We start from the raw sequence: 22,053 nt of genomic DNA, 5'->3' as shown, positions 1-22,053 counted from the left end.
ACACTGGGGTGTATAAGGAAGGACAAGCAGGCCATACGGGGGAGGGGGTGAGGGGGTAAAGCAGAGTGAGAAGTGGAGAAAGTGACAGGTGAGGGGTGGTAAGGGGGGGTCCAGGGCACATGGGAGGTCTAAGCACCTGAAGGTTAAGGAACTTTCTGGTGCTCTGTGAGTTAAGGGCAGAGCAACAGAGTACTCCTTTATTTCAGAGGCCGTCGCCTTATTCCAGAACTTCTGTAACTTCCAGGTCCTCACAGGTAACTGCCTACCTATTTGAAAGTGAACTCCTCTCAGGTTTTTGGGCAGCTATTCCCTTAGGTTAAGGGCAGGTACAACACCCAGCGGCGGGGCGGACCAGGGTGACAGACCCTGGCGCCCCCTGGGGGCCGTTCTCACGGGCTACAGAAGGTAGCCCCTCTCCTCCGTGCTGCCACGCGCCCCAGGTGCTCGCCTCCCCGGGCTCTCCCTTTCGCCCTCGGCGCTCCTTTATCTTTCCCGCTTCCCGGGTAGCTCCTCTGCCGCCCCTCCCGTCGCGCAGCCTCTGGTCCTGGCAGGATTCGAGCGGAGCGTGTTTCCACCAGGGTTAATTAGCAGTTCGCACTTGCAGATCGCGATCCAAAACCCACCCTCTGGCCTGGCCCACCGGAAAGGGGGCGGGAGTGCTAACCTTATCTCCGGGGCTCCGCCTCCAGGGGGCCGAGAGCGAGCTTCGGAGCCGAGGCGCTCTGCACTGGCCACTGCCGGCGGACGGGGCGACGGGGCGACCGGGCTCGGGACGGAGGGGAGCCAACCCTCTTCAGCCCAGATTCTGCCCGGGTTGGGGCTGGTCGCTGCCTGGGACGCCCCCCGAAGCCCTGGTACAAGACGCTGCTGGCTGCGACCGCCACCCTGACCCTGGACGCCGCGTCAGGTAAGGTGACAACGCCTTCTCCCCTCTCTCTGCTAGAGTAACAAATAGGGGGTCCAAGGCTAGCTGTCCCGGGGCTGCAGTTTGACATTTTCTCCCCGCGCTGAAGCGCTTGGTGAATCCAGAGATCAACCCTGCACCCAGGCTGGAGGCTGGGATGACAGGATTTGTCCTACAAAGTTACTGGGTGTTCCTGAATCACAGGAGGTTCGTTGGGAGCTGGTTTGTGCCGCGGGGTCTTTGGCCCCGGGAATTCTTATTGTGTGGCAATGTATGCCCCTGAACCCATCGTCCCCTTGGAAGGGGCAGTGGCGTCCACACGTGGCGCGCCGGGAGCGTGGGCGAGCGCACAGGGCGGTGGGCGGTGTATTTGGCCCAGAAGGTTCTTTAATGGTGCTGCACAGGACAGGAGCTTGGGGGAACTTTAAAAAACTCGGTAGTTAAGCAGCACCCTAAACCAATTAAATGAGAATCTGTAGGAATGGGACTTGGGGGCATCCACGTTTAAAAACAGCTCCTCCAGGGTGATTTCCATGCAGAACAGCTTGGGAACCAGTGAGTTAAAGGAGTGGTTCTCAGAATGTCATCTCTGGCCAGCGGTATGAGCATCACCTGGGAACTTTAAGGGACGATCTAGAGCCCAGGCCGAAACTCTGGGAGTAAGGTTTAGCTGTTTCCATGAGCCCACCAGGTGATGGTTGCATTTACCTACTTTTGAGAACTACTGGGTTGGATCTCAGTTAAGGTAAGGGCAAACACCTGCAAATTCCCCTCCACAGGGGCAGGAGTAAAGGGAACACTTTTCAGAAAATCCTAGGTGTGCATCAGTAGGGTTTTGCCCTATCCAAAACAAACCCTCTCCCCCAAAAAACACACTGGGAACATTGGAGGATCCTGCAAAGGGTAGAGAATTAGCTATCATCTTGAGCAATTTTTACATGGTAGAATCTGTGTACTTTAGGAAAGAATAGGTTTAGGTTTTTTTTTTTTTTTTTTTTTTTTTTTTTTTTTTTTTTTTTTTTTTTTTTGAGTCGAAATGAAGCCGAAGAAGAAATATACATAAGTCTTCTAGTTGTAATAACATGAGTCTTTGGCTCCCAATGAGATGATACCAGATCATCTCTGTCATCAGTGTACATTACAGGACTTTTTTTTTTTTTTTTTTAAAGCAGAGGTTTAAGGGATTCATGCCAGTTCTCCAGAGTGAAAGGGAAATTCAGCATTGCAGGTCTCTGGATTATCTGAAGTGACTCCTCCCCCCCTTCTTTTAATAGAGATCTGAGATTTCAAAATTTTGGCTAAAAAAAATTCCAGCTGTTTCTAAGTCATTAGTACAGAAATAGAATGACTTTGCAAATAGGCTTAAATGGATTAGAAAATCTGATGCTGGATAAAAAACTAGAATAGGCATGACTCCAGTCCCACCACATGTGTGCCTGGTGAACACAGTGCTACCCCTAGCAAGACTTTCTGTACAGGAAACGTTCATTTCCCAAACTGGCATTTTCTGTGCCAGTTTGTGATTGCAATATATAGACTTCTTGAGGGGCAGGTACTAAGCTTGTGTTTAGAGAACTGGGGAAAATACAGGTAGTGTTAAGGAACAGGAGCCTTTGTTGGGGCTCAAGACTCAGGTTCAAAATATGCTATGGGAACATATTCAAAATTTGCTCTGGGAGAGTTGCATAACTTCTCTGAGCCTCAGTTTCCCCATCTGTAAAGGAGGACTGTAGTAATACAATGCATCCTTCATAGTTCTCACATTGTTGTTAAAGTGAAATAATGCTTCTAAAGTGTTTAAAATAGTAAAATAATATACACACACCACACTCACACTAAGAACAAAAAACTCTAATCCCCAAATGCCTTGAAATGAAAAGTATGTTGATATAAGGGTCAGATTTTGTATTAAATCTAACTTTTAGAATTTATAGCTTTTGCTTCTTAACCAGAATGTGAACACAAGAATATTTTCAAATTCTCTTCATAATTTTATTGCATGTTTTATATGGAACTTTCTAGAATTTTTTTTTTTTTACTTGATTAGCTTCAAATCATTTGATTTTTATTCACTCTCTGTGGTAAAGTATTTCATTCCCTATCTGGTGGATTTTATAATCCATTAACATTCACATTTAAATAGTCTTAAAGTCTGGTTCTCCTTAATATCAGTCCTTAGACAATTCAGATGGGAAGAGAGCATCTAAAGGTGGCATGCTGTGGTATCCAAGAGAGGCACTTGGGAAATACGATCTGGTATTTCTTAGGTTCTTGAGAGTGAGCACAGACTGAAACCTTATCCAGCTACATGAAGGTTTGTTGAAGAGGATATAAGAGAAGGGAAAATGAGGATACAGAGCAAGGGTAGGCCTACACTGGCAAAAAGGGTTAGGTGACGTAATTTAAGAGTTCTTTTTCTGCTTAACTGTGATAATTTCAAAATGCTTCAAACCACATACCCAAAAAGCAATTCTGTGCATATCGTTTGATTGGAACTTATCTGAATGATCATCTTAGGACCAAATAGTTCTGGTGAAAAAACATGGTATCAATTTCAAAAAGGATGCCAAATTATTCTGTAATTTTGAATGTAGTCTTGATTATCCTTTGATTTCAATGATAAGTTGAATATTAGATTTCTAACTTAGAGCACCTTTTTATAACTCATCTTGACTCTTGGAATTCAATGTTACACCTGCCTATTACTAATCTTCTGTTACTTCCTGGAGACTAAACGTAATGCAGCTTCCAGCATATGAGCATTCTCGAGCATGTAAACTCCTTTATTCGGGCAATCAGTCTCTTTTAGGATACTTTTGACCTTACAAGTGAATGTTATTAAAATGAATATGATTAGAATTTAATGTTACTAAATGCCGTTACAATTTAATTTGAGTAGGGTTTTCTGTTTAACTCACTATGTATGAAATGAAGAGTAGCTTTGGCGATGAAAAGGAAAGATCAGAGGTACATCTCTTGATGGGAAAAATGAAGGCATGTGGAAGCAAATTCAAACTCTCAGGAATCAAATCACGTGTTTTGGATAATTTATCTGGAGAGCTAAGAGAGTCCGCGATGTTGCAATTGTCAGTGACAGGATGTGGCAGCTCTGTTGCAGTGAGTGGCCAATTAGGAATAATCAGTACTGCAATGCATAAAATAAAAAATGATTTTATAATTCTCCACTTACATGCATAAGGATTGGAGCAGAGATAGTGTTAGAGGAGCTAGCCTAATTGCACTTGATTTACATAACCTGGCTCACTTAAAAAGGTTTTGATGAGCATTACCTGGCATTCATTTAGTTCATTTTGAGGGCCCTAGTTTGTTCCAAAGTGGATGGTTTTACTATTAAGGCCAATCTTGGAAGTCTTGTGAGTAAAACACATCAGTGGAAATGGATACATGTTTTTATTTTGTATTTATTGTTTTTGGATTATATTTCTTAGCATGCAATAGTAATTCCGTAGCTAGAGTCATTATCATTCTTGAGAGAAACAAAGTAGAAATGTTTATTTTTGGCATGTGGTCTAGTCTCATGCAAACAAGATCAGCCATGGAGGCCAAATTTCCTTTCTTTTCCATATTTTGGTTGGGGACACTCTACAGTCAGACTGCCTAGTCTTTTTTTTTTTTTTTTTAAAGATTGTATTTATTTGACAGATACAATCTTTTTAAAGACTGTATTTATTTGACTACTCTGCAAGTAGGCAGAGAGGCAGGCAGAGAGAGGAAGGGAAGCAGGCTCCCTGCTGAGCAGAGAGCCTGACGCGGGGGCTCGATCCCAGGACTCGATTCCAGGACCTTAGAATCATGACCTAAGCCGAAGACAGAGGCTTTAACCCACTGGGCCACCCAGACGCCCCCAGACTATCTAGTCTTGTCTTGTATCTGACTCTGTCACTTATGAATTGTTTGAAGTTGGACAAGTTGCATATATCTTTTTACTTCTGTATCCTCATTAGAAAATTGGGAAAACAGTACCTATCTCAGCAGGGTTGTTATATGGAGTAAATGTGTTAATGTACATAAAGTTCTTTTAACACTGCCTGACTCATAGTAAATGCTTAATAAGAATTTGCTGTTATTTTACTTTGGACTTAATGAATGGTTTAAGCTGAGGCTCTCTTTTCTGTTTTCACCTCTTAAAAATGGAATCCTAAAAAATGTAGCTTAGGCTATGTTCATTTGATGGTTTTTCTGTTTTAGATAGTGGGAGAATTTGTTTCAGGATAAGTGAAGTATTTCAAGTTTCTCAGAAAATAGTACAACCTTTTGAATACCATTTATAAAAGTTCCCAGATGCTGCTGCTGGCCAGAGACCACACGGAGAATCACTGCTTTGACCTACTGGTTCTCAAACTTGACTGAACATCAGTATCACCAAGCACAGTTCTTTCTTTCTTTATTATCTTTATTATTATTATTTTAAAAGATTTTATTTGTTTATCTGAGAGAGAGAGTGGAAGGGGGTGCAGGGGGTCACAGCAAATGGGAGACAGGGGTTGGGGGGTGGTAGCAGGAGAAGCAGACTCCCTACTGAGCAGGGAGCCCAGTGTGGGGCTTGATTCCAGGACCCTGGGATCATGATCTGAGCCAAAGGTAGGTGCTTAACGACTGAGCCACCCAAGCACCCAGCACAGTTCTTTAGAATGCTGATACCCAAGCTGATTAAAAGAGTTAATTTGGTTAATTTATTGTGAAAAGGAGTAATCATGTCCTTTATAAAGAGAGGCCCTGTAACACTATACATTATTATCTGTGGGATTCCCATGTACTCCTAGAATTTTTAGAGTGCTAATGGATATTATAATTGATCTAATATAAATGAGGAGACAGAGGCTTAGAGGTATCATTCTAGGCTAAAGGCTTATGCAGAGTTAGTTGTAGGACTGGATGACAAATCAGGGTTCCTGTGTTCAACTCAATATTTTTCATTCAACTACCTTGCCTTCTGGAAAATCAGATAATATGAGGGAGGCACATAATCAAAGACAGTGCTACTGGAATGCTCTAGATCTACCTGTCCTGCTTAACCCAGTTTGCTTTCAGAGTTATCTATTCAAAAGATTTCCTTTGCAAACAATATGTCCACAATGCCAAGAAAATAAATTTATAGCTGTCAATTTTGAAAGGGATATTTTTTCCTACTAGGTTTGTCTTTTCTAAGGATTCAGTTTAGTTTTTTCTCTTTGTTGTTTCTCTGGCATTTTGGTTTTTACTAATGAAAAAACTTAGAGATATCTTTGAAAATTTCAGGAAACGTTGATAGTTTTCTCAAGTCCAAGTTTAGTGACCTTCTGGGAATCCTGCCAGTTGCTTGTGTTTGATTCAGTGTTTAGTTTTGGTTTTGACTTGTGTTGTTTTGATCTTGGTCAATTTAGCCATGATTGCAATGTTATGCTGTTTGTTAACTATTTGTTTTTACAGTTATTGGTGTCAAGAAAAGATTAAGGACCAATAAAATTTTCTTTTTTTTTTTTAAATAATTTTTTATTTTTTATAAACATATATTTTTATCCCCAGAGGTACAGGTCTGTGAATCACCAGGTTTACACACTTCACAGCACTCACCAAAGCACATACCCTCCCCAATGTCCATAATCCCATTCCCTTCTCCCAAACCCCCTCCCCCCAGCAACCCTCAGTTTCTTTTGTGAGATTAAGAGTCACTTATGGTTTGTCTCCCTCCCAATCCCATCTTGTTTCATTGATTCTTCTCGTACCCACTTAAGCCCCCATGTTGCATCACCACTTCCTCATATCAGGGAGATCATATGATAGTTGTCTTTCTCCGCTTGACTTATTTCGCTAAGCATGATACGCTCTAGTTCCATCCATGTTGTCGCAAATGGCAAGATTTCATTTCTTTTGATGGCTGCATAGTATTCCATTGTGTATATATACCACATCTTCTTGATCCATTCATCTGTTGATGGACATCTAGGTTCTTTCCATAGTTTGGCTATTGTGGACATTGCTGCTATAAACATTCGGGTGCACGTGGCCCTTTGGATCACTACGTTTGTATCTTTAGGGTAAATACCCAATAGTGCAATTTGAAAATTCAAATAAAAAGAGGTTCCAGTGAAGTTTGAGCTTTAGAGCAATTTTGTACTTTTAAGAATATTCTTTGGAAATTTAGTTTTTAAAGTGGTATAGGGACAAATACAAACACTCAGAACATGGGTATTATATTTTCATGGTAACTTTCAAATTCAAAGGTCGTTCAGTGTTTGAAACAACTTTTCGAAATACAAATTTTCAAAAATTCTAAACCTTGTATATCTGAATTTTGCTACTTTATTAGGGAGAGAGAGTTTTATTCCACCTCATGGGGTGTGTCTAGGCCTGTGATTTTCAGTAGTATCCAGAATTAGGTAGAATATTAGAGATAAGACCAGAACACTCTTTGTAAGTGTTCAGCCATTCACCAAATAGTGCCTAAGTGCCAACCATGAGCTTGGCTACCGTATGGGGATTCAGAGAAGTTGCTAGGTTCAGTTTGGTAAGTGATCAGTCTTTAGAAAGGGTTGAGTATGATTTGAAGGCAGATCTTAGCAAGAAGTGGAGCGTTTATCCCAGAGAGAGGCAGTGTGGAGAAGGTCAACACACACTCAAGTTCCTGAGAACGTGGACAGCTCCACCACTTACCTGGAGAAATTTCCGTTGCCTTGGGCAGTCTGCCTTTTCATCATTTTACAGCTCCTTTTACTGTCCCCTTCCTGTTCAGATCACTTGTGAGCTAACACCTCTGGACTGAGGTTTGAAATGAGAGAGAGTGAAATCAACAATGTGGGCGGCAGGGATGACATGCCTAACTGTCTTCTCTAGAATGCTGTAAGCAGAGCTCCTACTTGGCTTCCTTTGGAATGGGGCTGGGGTGGGAATGAAAAGAGAAGGTGACGTTCATCCTCTCTCCAGGAAGTGGAAGTACATGGACCCTTCTTCAAACTCTGTGTATATTTAGTGGCAGCAAGCCTATAGTGTGTGCAGTGTGACTGAGTAGGTCCCTACTGTCTGTGTGTCATTTCTCAACTACCATTTAAATAGTAATAATAATAATAATATATGTCAAATACTAAATACATAGATGCTCTCATTGTTTCCTAAAAGGCTCTGGACTAGGAAATACGAAACTTGGATTCTCACCAGCCTGCCACCAACTGAATGAAAGCTAGTAGCTTAGAAAAGCCTGTAGGAAGGGGGTAGTTGGGCAGGTGTGATTGCAAAGTCCTTTTTCATTTTGCTGTTTGTATGTTTTTCTTTTCCTTGGTTGCACGCACTGCTTGGAGCCATCATGGGCCGTGTAAAGAATTGCAGCTTAGAACATATATACAGACAGTTTAGGTCAATGTAGGGTAAAACCCTTTAGGAAATTAGTCTACTGGGAAATGTAGGACACATTTCTCAAATTCCTATTAATATCCTTTTTGAATGTTCACTGAAAATGGACAGTAGTGAATGAAGAATAATGAAATAACAGATCTTTTTATCTTAAGAAAATTGTAAATATCTTTTCATGATGGTTAAACAAAATTTTCTTTGGCCTCCATGTGGAAATTACATAAAAAAAAGTTCATTGGTCTTTTCAACACTTGAAAAATTTTTTTTCTGATTCTGAATTATGGCTTTTGTGGTAGAAATCAGGCTTACATGAGTAATCAAATTATATTTTTGAGCTCTGAATTGCATGTTTCTCAAAATGTTAACAGTTGTCTTTGGTTTGTAGAATGATAGATATTTTCTTTCTGCTTTTCTTTGTTTTGTCTGTTTTTTAATATACATGTTTTACTTTCATAATGCAAAAATGAATGCCTAACTACATGCTATGTAGATGGAAACATTTGAAATTTTAATTTTGAATTCCATTCCAATGAGAGATAATGATGTTACAGTGTAATTAATTTATCTTCCTTTAATTCATCAAGTATTTATTGTGCCAGATGTGCTTTTAAATACCAGACACTAATTACAGATAGTAAAATATGGCTAAAATGATACAAAATATTTTTGTAAAAGCAGAAAATCAGTTTATTACTCCTTGTGAGTGCCAAAAGAGTATTCTGTACTCTAAGACCTTGAGGCCATGTACGATGATAGCTAACTAAGATCATGGGTATTTTGTAGTCATGGCCCTGACACTTAGCACCTGTGTGATTTTCGGGCCTAGTATTTAACTTTTTAAAGCTTAGTTTGTCCATCTGTCAAGTGGGGATCATAGGACCTACTTCTTTGTGTGGTCAGGAAGGTTAAGTAGAATAACTCAAACCCCTCAGCATAGTGCCTGACAGAAGTACTCCACTTAACTTTGTTATTATCATAAGTATACTATTCTCCCTATTTCTAAGCTTTTTTACACTTGAGACTTGGATGTCTGTCTTTTGGAAAACACATCACTACTTTATGTTTTGGATTTATTTAGAGGGAGAGAGAGCACGCACATGTGAGCAGGGGTGGGGGCAGAGGGAGAAGGAGAGAGAAAGAGTCGTAAGGAGACTCTGTGCTGAGCCTGGAGCCCCACATGGGGCTTGATCCCCCAACCCTGAGATCATGACCTGAGGTGAATTGAAGAGTCAGATGGTTATCTGACTGAGCCACCCATGTGCCCCACCTTACTACTTTAGGTGAGGTATCCTCTGTACAGCCTGGGTCATGAAGAGGCACATCCAGATTTTCACCATTGTTCACACTGGGTTGAGGGAGAAGAAAGTGTGGATGCTGGGGATGGTCTCTCTTAGAGCTGGCAGTAACATTGGCCTTTGGGAGGAATACCTTGTGACTGTAAGTGTTGCTGTGGAGTCTGCAAGATGATCCTCCTCTGCCATATGGCATAGTCCCAGAAGGTCACTGTGATGGTTTGGTGGGATTGAGGCTATCTTCCAGTCTTGTTTGCAGCTATCGGTGGTTTGTCTTGAGCTCCTGGGTTTAGCAATTGCAGAGATCTCTTTGGTCAGGGCCACCGATAGCCCATTAGGACAGCTTTGCGAAAATTAGAACATAGCTGTGTCAATGGGCAGATGCAGCCCTGGGTTTCAGTATCGATTTGCTTCATCAGCTAGGTTTCCCTGTGCAGTTGCAGCCCGCACTTTGGTGCATTTGTGTAGGGTATGCATGAATCCATCCATCCCACAAATATGTCTTAGTTCTTTCTGTGGTTTAAACTAGATCCTGGTGATGCAGTGATAAATTAATTATGATCCTTGTCCTCAAGGACTCATAATCGCTTAGCAAATTTCTCCGTGGATGCTCCCCTTGTCAGGATCAGTTGCATTACCATGTAGGTCCTAAACCTCTTTTATTGCTATGTGTAGTAGGTGCTTTAAGGAGGTTGTTGTGTTTGTAATCTGGTCAGTTGCCCCCACATCTACTAGTCAGAAGGTCTATTATTTGTGTCTGTGGTTGGATCTATGTTCTCAAAATTGTGGTGAGTTCTACATACATGACGTATGTAAGTAAGTTACTACAGAGTGTTTGGACTTAATACATAGTCTATTAAATAACAAACTGAACCAAACAAAAACTATGTTGAATTGAATTCAATTGACTGACGCTTGACAGAGGGAAGTTATGGAGGCACTGGGAAATCAGAATCAATTCTTTTTAGACTACACATGTCAGAACCCTGGGGGAAAAAATGTGATTATTTTTGATCTCTGTTTCATTCTAAATTAGTTAAATGAATGTCTGGCCAATTACCGATACAGGATAGTTAGAGCCATTTGTGCATCTGTGTTTCCTTAGCTATGTCTCTAAATATTTTTAATTTTTAGCTCGGGAGTGTAATTTCACATTGGACAACTTTTAGCCAGACTCATCCCATTATTAAATGCTAAGCTTGAGTAATGCAACAAGTTTGTGCATTTTAAATGTTTCTGCATCATCTTGGATATGGCTGCCAAGTTGAATTTGAAATTTCCCTTCTAGTAACCTGCCATCTTTTTGGACCTTGAGCCTAAAGCAGCATAAGACTAGAGAAGCAATGATAATTTCACATTTTCGAATTTAACTTAAATTCTAACAACTTAAATTTAAAAAATAAATATGTGTACACTTTCTGTTTTATCCCCTCTTCCAGTTTATCCTCAAAGATGAGCATTTATCATAAACTGAGCTGGAGAAGAAATTTTTTTCCTTCTATTCCTTTCTTTCACTGTCTTAGTACTGCCAGTCTTTGGATAAGGCTGGACTGTTGCACCCAACCCAGTATCCTCAAGGAGTGCACTTGTACAGATCTATAGTATTTTTAGGCTGCAGGGAAGAGGAATGTGTAGCCTTGCTTGTCTACAGTGTAAGACTTTGCTAATCTTTATTATTCTGTAGAGAATTTCATATTTTGACTTTTTCCCTTCAAAATCTGGGATCTCTGTTTTCCTAGAGGCATCTATTGATATGATATGTTCTGTGGTAAAAGGGGAAAGGAAGAAGGCATGTTTTACTACCTTCAAAATATGCAGGAATGGGTTTCAGTCAGTTTCTTAATTTTTTTTTTTTTTTAAGATTTTTATTTGTTTGACAGAGAGGGAGTGAGTGCGAGCAGGCTGAGTGGCAGGGAGAGGGGGCAAATTCCCTGTGGAGCAAAGAGCTCCGAGGAGCAAAGACGGCTCGATCCCAGGACTCTGGGTTATAACCTGAATCGAGGGCAGATGTTCAACCTACTGAGTCACCCAGGTGCCCTGGTATCAGTTAGTTTCTAGCATTGTTTTCACTAGGGAGTTGGGAAGTTTTAAATGGAAAAATGCAAGAATTTTGGTATATCAAGCAGGAAGGCATTATTGTGTATTTCATTATTTTCACAATGAGCAGATGTTGGTGATTACAAAAACACTGGCTGTGTGCTATATGAAGGGGAAAAAGAAGAGAGAGAAAGAGAGAGAGAGAGAGAGAGGAATGATGAGTCAGCAAGTTTTAATTCGGTGTCTACCAGGGTGCCTGGCAGATTGAGGTTGGTTATGACCCCAGGTTGCTTGTGGTACCATTGGGAGATGGACTATTTCAAATATAATTTTTAGGAGGCAAAATAAGAATGTAATGGAGCTCTAAATGGTCTAATACTGGAGATGGGCACTGTGGGAGGTGTGGTCTTGTTTTTTGTCATGATATGCTTTGTAGAAGAGGTGGAGATTAAACTTGCTTTTTTAAAAATTTATTTATTTATTTATTTGACAGAGAGGTGGTCAGAGAGGGAACACAAGCAGGGGACTGGGAGCAAGAGAAACAAGATTCCCACTGAGTAGGGAGCCCAATGAGGGGTTCAACCCCAGGACCCTGGGATCCTGACCTGAGCTGAAGGCAGATGCTTGACTACTGAGCCACCCAGGTGCTCTAAATCTGCTTCTTGAAGCCTGGGTTCAGTTTGGACAAATGATTGGTTTAGACACTCTAGTCAATGTAAGTCATAGGGCTGGAAGTTATTTTATGAATAATTATTGTTTACTGTATAAATATTGTTGATACCAATTATGCTTATCGCAATAGCGTACTTAATGAACATATTGCCCTATTCCAGACACCTCCAGTGATGGGAAACTTTCAGTTTGAGGGACATCCCCATCTATTAAAACCTTTTTAAAATGAAATTAAACTGAAAACTTCCTTCCTGGAGTTTCCAGGCATCAGTCCTAATTCTGTACTCTGGGAGTGATGGGGAGAAGCCTAATATCTTTTCCTCGTGGCAGTCTTGCCAGTATTTGAAGACAAGTGGGACATCATATTCTAAAATTGCTGCTTTTTTTTTTTTTTTTTTTTTTTTTGCAGTGGTTTGCAGTTATGTCTCCAGTCTGGTCAGCCTTGTCTAGATCCACTGAGGTTTGATTCTTCCTGATCATAGGGTTGCTGAATGGAGAGGGTGTAGCCCAGAAGCAAACGAATTGTTGGGCGTCCAGTTGACAATAATGACTGCAGTTTACCATTAGCTAAGACCTTGTAGACTCCTCAGATCTCCTGCTGTGAAGCCAGCAGCTTCCTATTGAGCATTCTATAATCCAGATTTTGGCTCCCAGGACTTTCGTGTGTTTCCATTGAATTTTATCTTGTGGCAGTTGGCCCATTATTTATCCAGGTGAGATCTTTCAGTAAGGTCTTTCATTCAGTCAGAGATCATTCTTAGCTCTGCTTTGTGTGGAGTTGTGATTTGCAGGTCATGGTTGCCCTTACCCAAATGAAGAGTAACCAGTTAACTGGACAGGGCAAGTGTCAGTATTCTAAAAACATCACTAGAAATCTCCCACCATGTTAGCATCAGGTCTTAACTCTCCACTGGGGAGCCATTTAGTTTTATATTAAGCTTACATTTCATCTGTTCTCATTTTGAAATCTCTTGAGCAGAGTATTCATCTGATGACATCTTAGTATGCCCATCAGAGAAGTCCAGGTCAGTCTGATATGACTTACTCTTGGCACTTAACAAGTGTTGTAGGTGGGTTTCTTGTAAGCAGCATGTGGGTAGACTTAAAAAAACAATAAAAAAACAACCCCCCCCCCCCAAAAAAAAATCCACACTGGGGCACCTAAGTAATTCAGGAAGTTGAGTGTCAGACTCTTGGCTTCTGCTCGGGTCATGGTCTTAAGGTCCTGGGATCAAGCCCCAATCTCAGGCTCTGCACTCAGCTCTCAGCTTGGAGTCTGCCTGAGATTCTCTTTCTCTGTACCTCCGTCTGCTTGCACTCTCTATCTCTCTAAATAAGTAAAATCTTAAAAACAAACAAACAAACAAACAAAACCCAACCCTACAGGGTGCCTGGGTAGTTCAGTTGTTAAATGTCTGCCTTCGGCTCAAGTCATGATCCCTGGGTCCTGGGATCGAACCCCATGGCGGGCTCCTTGCTCGGTGGGGAGCCTGTTTCTCCCTCTCCCACTCCCCCTGCTTGTGTTCCCTTTCTTGCTATCTCTTTCTCTCAAATAAATAAATAAAATCTTAAAACAAAAACCCTACCATTTGAAATTTCTAAATTCTAAATACCAGAAAACTTTATTATGATTGTTAATATGTTTGGACTCTTTCTTTGCATTGTTTTCTCTTTTTATCATGCTTTCTTGTTCTTCATTATAATTATTACTATTACGTTTTCTATCTTTGTTTGGAATTGTTTCCTTTTCTTCCCTGGAAATTATATTCCTGTTTACATAATGATTGCCATCATCATATTTCTATGTATAAATTAAAACCTAGTTTCCTAGTAATAGCTAGTTGGTAACTATTCCCCTTCCCAGATAATTTGTCCTATTTACATGATTTTTATCACTCTTACCACCCTCCATCTCTCTCTTCCCATCAGCTTCCAGTGTGAGAGCTTGTGTTTTATTGCTAGAATGTTATTAACTTTTTTTCCAATAACACTTTTATTTTTTATTATTTTAAGATTTTATTTGTCAGAGGGAGAACACAAGCAGGGGGAGCGGCAGGCAGAACAGGCAGAGGGAGAAGTAGGCTCCCCGCTGAGCAAGGAGCCCCATACGGGACTTGATCCCAGGACCTCAGGAGGATGACCTGAGCTGAAGCAGTCACTTAACTGACTGAGCCACCCAGGCGTCCCTCCAGTAGAGGGAAGTTTATTTTGGAGGAATGTTAAGGGTAGGTGGAAGGTTTTGTTAATTAATTCTATCCCATAACTAACTCTTAGTTTTGTGTACCTTAGGGTAATTTTTTTGGAGACACTAATTGGTATCCTTTCTGTCTCCTCTCTCCTTCCACCCTCTGGAAACACTTAGGATTTTTTTTTTCTTTTTCCTTTGAGTTAGTATATTTTCACCAATATGTATCTAAAAAGGCATGTATTTCCCCTCACCCCCCCCACATTCAAGCAGTTTGTAACTTGGGAGATCCTTTCGGTCTGAAGATTCAGATCTTTATTTAGCTTTGAATACTTTTCTTCCATTATTTCCTCATATGTTTTATTTTTTTTCCTTCTGAAAACTTTTAAAATATTTTGTAAAATTAGTATCCTTTTGCATTGTAATCTGATAGAATTCTTCAACTTGATTTTCCATCTCACTACTTCCCTCTTCAGTTATTCTCATATGTCTCTCAATATGTTAATGTATATATTCAAATATTCTCAAATGTGTCTCTGAATATATTAAGTACCTTTAAGCTGCTTATCTTTTTAGTGAATTAACTCTGTTTCTATTGATGTTAGTTACTGTATTTGCTATTTTTTTTTCAAAAGATTTTATTTACTTACTTGACAGAGAAAGAGATCATAAGTAGGCACAGAGACAGACAGAGAGAGATGGGGAAGTAGACTCCCTGCTGAGAAAGGAGCTCCATGTGGGGCTTGATCCCAGGACCCTGAGATTATTACCTGATCTGAAGGCAGAAGCCTAACCCACTGAGCCATCCAGGCACCCCTGTATTTGCTATTTTTGTGTCTTCTTCCATGATGGTAGTTTTTATTGAATATTTGTTCATATCTTTATGTTTGCAATTTCATATTTACTGCCAGATGGATTTTTTTCCCGTTTCCATAGCTTGCCCCAAATGATTGTGGAGTTGGGTAGTGTCTAATGTCTTCTGGACATGGCTATTTGCTGTTTCTTTTGGGTTTTCTAGTGGCACACCTACCTGAAACCTGCTTTGCTAAACCAGTCTAAGAACCCATACTCATGGCTTCCTGTAGCTACAAATAGAAAAGAATTGTATAATCTCTAAGAGGCCACTTGTTCTTCCTCATTTGTGCAAACCACTTCCAACTCTATCTTGGAACTTTCCTTACTTCTGATCTGAGAATACTTTTTCTTCTAGCTCTGACTAATATGGTTCTTCTGACCTTACCAGAAATAGAGGGCATGGAGTTGTGAAGGCATCATGTTCCGTGTTAATCCAATAATATTCTAAAACACCTGTAATTGGGAGCAGAAGTCATTTTGGTACCTGCTCTATTACTTCTGCTATGAAATGAGCATTTTGCACCAGGAAGTATGTGGATAGTCATAATTGTTCCTTAGGGCCATTTGGTAATAAGGCTTTAGGGATCTTGTTTGTAATTTCTCCTGAGCAGCATTTGGATGATGTAGGAAAATAAGAGCATCTCCATTTGGATAAGGTCTGACATATTGTAATTCTGAGACTATACTTGGCACTTGCTAGAGAAATGTCAGTTTTCCAGCATGAACCAAGTCCAGTGCAGCTGTTTATGCTTTCGACCATTGAATTAGAAAAATCTCTATAATAGAGTGTAACCAACCAACTTTGGAGGGAGCAGTGAGTTATGAGAATTTCCCACCTCATGAATTTCTTGCATTGTAGATGGCAAATTTGGTAATAATAATACAATCTTGAGTTTGTGTATTGTGAGCCCTTTTAGGGCTCCTTTCTGCAAGAATTTTTATAAATATTTAATGACATTGTCACCTCCTATAATTCATTCTCTTTTTCACACTAGTCTTATATAGCAGGAGTTTAAAAATGCTGTTTTAAACAAAACATAGTCTTCTCATTTGCTAAGGTATGAATCAATGTATTTACAAACAAAAATGTTTTCTAGTTCTCTTGAGTTTGTTTTTTTACTCCTAGGAAAGTTTCATTGTTTACTCAGTTTGAAGTACATTATTGCCAATTTCCAGAGTGCCAGGCATTGTTTTATTCAAGTAGAAGAATAAAACACATTCCAATGCCCAACTGTGTATTTTCCCCAACTCTCCACCACTTAAGAATATCTGTGCTAGTTGTTTCTTGCCATCCAGTTGGCTGATAATCCAAATTTGACTGGTATTTATGTGTTGACATTGTGTGTGTGTCTGTGTATGTGTGTATTGGGGAGAACAATGCTAGTTTAAGAAATTCCACATTTTAGGATTCAAAACCATACCATCAGCATTTAGTTGGATTTATACAGTGGTTTTCATTTGTTAAAAAGGAGGAGGATTTTCAGGGAATTGTTTTTGTCTGATAGCAATAAAAAGAGAAGCTCCCATGAAAAATGAGAATGACCAGAATGATACTGTGCATATTTTTGGAGCTCTTTGGATGTAATAGAAATGTTCTGGGTGTGGTAATTTTGTTTATAAGAAGTTAATTGATAGACAACTCATAATAGGATATCCAGTTTGGAATAATGAAAAGAAATGACCTTTTTTGGTTTATTTAAAGAAGCTAATTATTAACATTGCACTGAATGGAATAATTAGGTAAATTACTTAAGAGAATGGAACTGCAGCAAATTTGAAATGGAGGAGAGCCTCCAATGTACTCATCTCCTCACTCCATGGATTTGTTTAGAGGAGAGGCTGAAATCCTGTCAGCTTCGTTTCCTTGCTCAGATTCTTGCAGTGTCTTAGAGGCCTTGTTGCGGTATAGATGGTCCCACTGCCAGTAGGAACCTCTTTTCCCCACACCTTGCTGAATCAGGCCAGGAAGGAAAAGAATATTGTGACTCATCACTTCTAAACTAGTTACTGTTACTGAACTGAATATAACGCTTCCTTAATTAACAAACACCGGATGTTCATCATTTTTCCATACCAGAGCTTCCTCTTATATGCTACAAAAATTGCCCACTAGTTTATTTTTGAGGATGGTCTTTCCACTTTCCGTTCTTTAAAATGCACTTAGTCATGTTTTCTTTGGTGTCTTTGAATGTCAGGATGGTAGATGATATTAGTTCACATTGACTCCTTTTTTCCTCAGGAAATCTCTCTGGCATACCTAGTGAGTGGCAGTGGAGCCATCTGGGAGGTAAAAGAAGATTGTACCACATGAGGCATTGTGTTGTTCTTGGCAGTTTAACCAGTATTTTCCCTGTAGAAACAAAGGCTGGCTTTTGAACTAACTGGCAGTGCTATGTGGAGGGTAGCTAGGAACAAGTATGGGAGGGTCTGTGGGGGCAGGGCTGAAAATACTGAAACTGGTTGAAACTCTTGCATTTAAGTAAGCACTTAAAAACATTTCACATGGATGACAGAAAGTAAGAGTGAGAATTCATTTTGGAAATGAGAAATTTGAAATTAAATTGATAGACATTGTACTTTTCTTCATAGACTAACAGAGAGAGCTAGAGTGCATAGTTCGAATTTGTATCTTCTTCTTCTTTTTTTTTTTTTTTGTCAGAAAGAGCGAGCACGGGCAGACAGAGTGGCAGGCAGAGGCAGAGGGAGAAGCAGGCTTCCTGCTGAGCAAGGAGCCCTATGTGGGACTCCATCCCAGGACCCTGGGATCATGACCTGAGCAGAAGGCAGCTGCTTAACCAATTGAGCCACTCAGGCATCCCTGAATTTGTATTTTCTTATTTGAAAATAAAAAGTGGGATATGGAAAATTGGGAATATTAAGTCTGTGATGAAAGTTAGATACAGTAGGTATTTTGCAGTTTTAAAATGCATTCTTTTTTTTTTTTGTTTATTAAAGATTTTTATTTATTTGGCAGACAGACCACAGTAGGCAGAGAGGCAGGCAGAAAGAGGAGGAAGGAGCAGGCTCCCTGCTGAGCAGAGAGCCCGATGTGAGGCTCGATCCCAGGACCCTGGGATCATGACCTGAGCCGGCGGCTTTAACCACTGAGCCACCCAGGCGCCCCTTAAAATGCATTCTTAAACATTAAAACATAAGCCTGTTAAAATCATTCATGACAATGTTTTATAAGTTAATAGCAATACAAATTGAAAAAAGTTGTATTACCATTCATCTTCGTCAGGGATGCCCTTTAAATTAATGTAAGAATTTTGTGTCTTCTTAACCAATAAAGTGAGGATCTGTATAGTTAAGGGAAAGGTTTTGAAGCTTGAAATCTGTTAGAAATAAAAAATAATGAAACTAATATTTAGAAGGTGGTAAAAATATGTTGCTTCATGATATTTCTTAATTGATTTATTACTGAGAGAGCATTATACTAAAGAGTAAAAATTGGATGGTTCTTTGAGACCTATACCATGGAGGAATATCCGGTTTCCCCAATCTTTTGCAGTAGTCTGAAACATTAGCTTTGAAGAGCCCAACATGGAAATTATTATGTTTCTGTCTATCTCGCTGAGTTAAGGGCACCCACAGAATGATGGTTTCCCACATTTTTTCACAGAACCTACAGGAAGATATTTCACATTGTGACACATCTGTATTTATTTGATAGATGTGTACCAAATATTGTTTCATGGTAAATATCTACCCTTTCTACATGTGTTATGTTCTGACAATTCCCCTTAAATTCCATTATATTAAAAACACTGCTCATCTAAATGGATTTCACAATCTACTCATGGGGGTCATGGTTTTCAGTTTTGAACACTACTCTAGAAATAACTCCATAATTTTTCCGGTGGGGCAGGACTGCTGAATAGTAGTTATATGTGATCATCATAATCTCTGTTGGCCAAATATATTTCAGGTACATAGTAGGTTTACATTTCCTGGCTCCACGTTCATTCTGACCAATTAGTTCAGTGGAAATTGACATGTGTTTCTGGACTGGAGCATATAATTGCCAGTCAGAGACATTCTAGGGCTCTTTACCTCTGCCATGGCAAGTGACCATGCTCCTCAGAATGGATCCTAAAACGAATGTGGAGCAGAACCCCCAGCCAGCCCATAGTGGACACATAGTATGAGCAAAAAACAAACCTTTGTTGTTACAAGGCATTACAGTTTTTGGAAATACTTGCTATTTAGCATAGCCTAACATCTCCTGTTTGGTAGAGGATAATTATGTGTCTGCTAGTGGTGGGAGAGAGCCTCTTTTCCAAAATATTAGCTTTGCCCCAAAACATATACAAGATTAAAAACAAGTTTATGATTTCTGATTTTAAAACCTATGTTCTTCATAGAAAGATTGGGAAAACAATGAAAAAATTATATATTTATAATGCTACTATCTGAAGGGATGAATTTTTGACATTTCTATGTAAAAAATAGTTTTTTGCCATTAGCTTAGTAAATAGAGTTTTATATTTTGTTTTTTTCTTATTTTTTATGTCATTAAATATTCTTGGAACAAATGAATTTCATACCTCTATAACACTTCATCATAAAGATGAACCAGTATTTTCAAAATTAGTCTTGTACTGTTACATGTTTAAGTTTTGTTCAATCTAAAGAATTTTAAAGGACAAAAATCTTGGCCCCTTGCACTCATAAGCAAATAGTAAGCCAGAGTGGGTCCATATCCATTCACCCTGTTTAGCATCAGTTGTATCTCCCATAACTGCACTCCTGGGACACGGTGAGTTAGTGTACTCAGCTGCCAAGTAAACAGTGTACATGCTGTGTATGAAGCTTATACTTTATTTTTTTAAAAAGCTAATAAGCTTTTAATTTTCTCTCCTATATCTCCCAGCAAACAAATTCAGTTTTCCTTTTGAGGTCTTTCTTTCAGGAAAGCACATTGCAGTCCACTACATGCATAAGCCAGAGGCTAGGGTCATTCTCATTTCACCTCCCCACATTGATCATATTGATATAATCAATCAAACGGCCTGTTTTTTACTCCTGAATATCTCTCACCCCTCTTCTTGCTCCCTCTGTTGTGCATCAGGCCCCCACTGCCTCTCTGTGTCCCTTCTGATTTCCCTTCTGCTGCCATAGTGAGCTTTCTAAAATGTGAACCAGATTATGTCACTCCCTGCTTAAAATCCTTCTGGAATCCTAGAATGAGCTTTACAGACAAAATTGATTCTTCTTTATTTGATTTAAAAGGCCCTTCATGATTTGGTTCCTGAGTACCCTCCCCATCATTGTGATTCATTTCCCTCACCTCCTGCTAGGGTCTGAATTGTGGGACTTAAGGGTGGGACTTGGATATGATAGGAATAGTGTTCTTACAGGAAGAGACACCAGAGAACTTACCCTGCTCCCTCCCTTCTTCCCCCACAAAGTAGAGGCCTAGTGAAGACACAGCCAGCAAGATGGCACCCAGCTGTAGCAAGGTCTCACCAGAGCATGCTGGCATCTGGATCTCAGACTTACAGTCTCCAGAACTGTGAGAAAATAAAAGGCTGTTGTTTAGACCACCTAGGCTATGGTATTTTGTTATGGCAGCCTGAGAAGACTAAGACACCGCCTCCCACCCCTCACTGGTACCTTAGTCCAAACACCTTTATTTCAGGAATGCTGTTTCACTGATTGCACCTTGCTCCTTAATGTTCCCAGGTACCATCCTGGTTCTCCTTCCATTCACAGGGCAAACTCTAGCTCTTCCTGGAAAACTTTCCCATCTCCTCTCTGCCAGGCAGATTTAGTATTTATTTCTCAGAGCCTCCCTTTACATCTTGCCCACACCTTCATTAACTTCCTTGCTCTTCTATGGTAACTGCATATTTGATGTCCTTCTTCCAAATCCTACATTTTTTGAGGCCCTTAACTATGCTTTTTCATCTTTGGATCCTCCATGCTTAGCACATTGCCTGAAAAGTATTAGGTGCTCATAAATATTGGTGAATGAATAGACAAATAATAGTGGTAGTTATTCATTTGTTAACTTTTATCTCTTGAAGATTTTCCCCTCTCTTTTATAATCTAAACAACCAAGCTTCATGTATTCTTTTTATCAAAACCAGCTGTCAAGACAGGATTTGAAATTCATTTACACTGAAGTATAAATAACTGATAACAGTTTATGTCTCCCAAGGGAATTTCCATTTTAGCAGGGATGGAATTCTTAATTGAAAGAAATAAATCTTGGTGGGATTTCAGGCTTAACAAGCATATAGGATTGGTTTTAATTTGGGGGGGTGGGCATGGGGCTTAAGAAGTTTTTTCCTGCTCAAATTCAAACACCATAGGCTTTGCTTAAACATGAGACCAAGCCTCTTACCTGCTGGTTCACAGAATAAATTGGCATGCCAGATTACACAGCAGATTCATTTTTGTTTCTATTGCACATAGAACTTCACATCTGGTAAGCCTTTGCACATAAAATGGGCATCTGCCAAGAACTGTGGTTTCCTAGTGCATCCCAGTGACTCTGAGTCAGGGTCACAAACCAGCTTTGCAGAGTTTTGGTGGTCTGGAACTGCATTCTGCTTTTAGTTATTGAGAAAGAGTTACTCTTTTTGTCCCTTTGAAGACCCTCCGTGTCACTGTTGTAAGCTTGGAAAAGCACTTGGGTGAGTCCAAGTCCATTCAACTGTTGGTGGGCTCCCCATATAGAAGCCATCCCACAGGGATGAGACTCTTATATACTTAAAAAAAAAAAATCTCCACAGAAAGTATTCCCCAGTGTTTCT

General features: G+C 39.9%; 1 protein-coding gene across 3 annotated transcripts in view; it reads left to right on the top strand.

Annotated features, from left to right (window-relative positions):
- COL21A1 (collagen type XXI alpha 1 chain) overlaps positions 1-22,053 on the top strand; it is a 254,886-nt gene that overhangs the window by 68,746 nt on the left and 164,087 nt on the right. The window contains exon 1 of one of the 3 annotated variants that reach the window (XM_013045878.2): positions 391-907. The exons of 1 other annotated variant lie outside the window; for it this stretch is intronic. The gene's annotated coding sequence lies outside the window, so the exon portion shown is untranslated. Of the gene's footprint in view, positions 1-390; positions 908-22,053 lie in introns of those variants that run through there. One more of the 3 variants, XM_004772401.3, reaches the window with a different exon arrangement.

The sequence above is a fragment of the Mustela putorius genome, unplaced genomic scaffold (assembly GCF_011764305.1).
Source record: "Mustela putorius furo isolate JIRA1106 unplaced genomic scaffold, ASM1176430v1.1 tig00003983_pilon_pilon_pilon, whole genome shotgun sequence".
NCBI classification, from domain to species: Eukaryota; Metazoa; Chordata; class Mammalia; order Carnivora; family Mustelidae; genus Mustela; species Mustela putorius.
The sequence above is the reverse complement of the archived record's forward strand: the minus strand, read 5'-3'. Positions and strand labels throughout refer to the sequence as shown.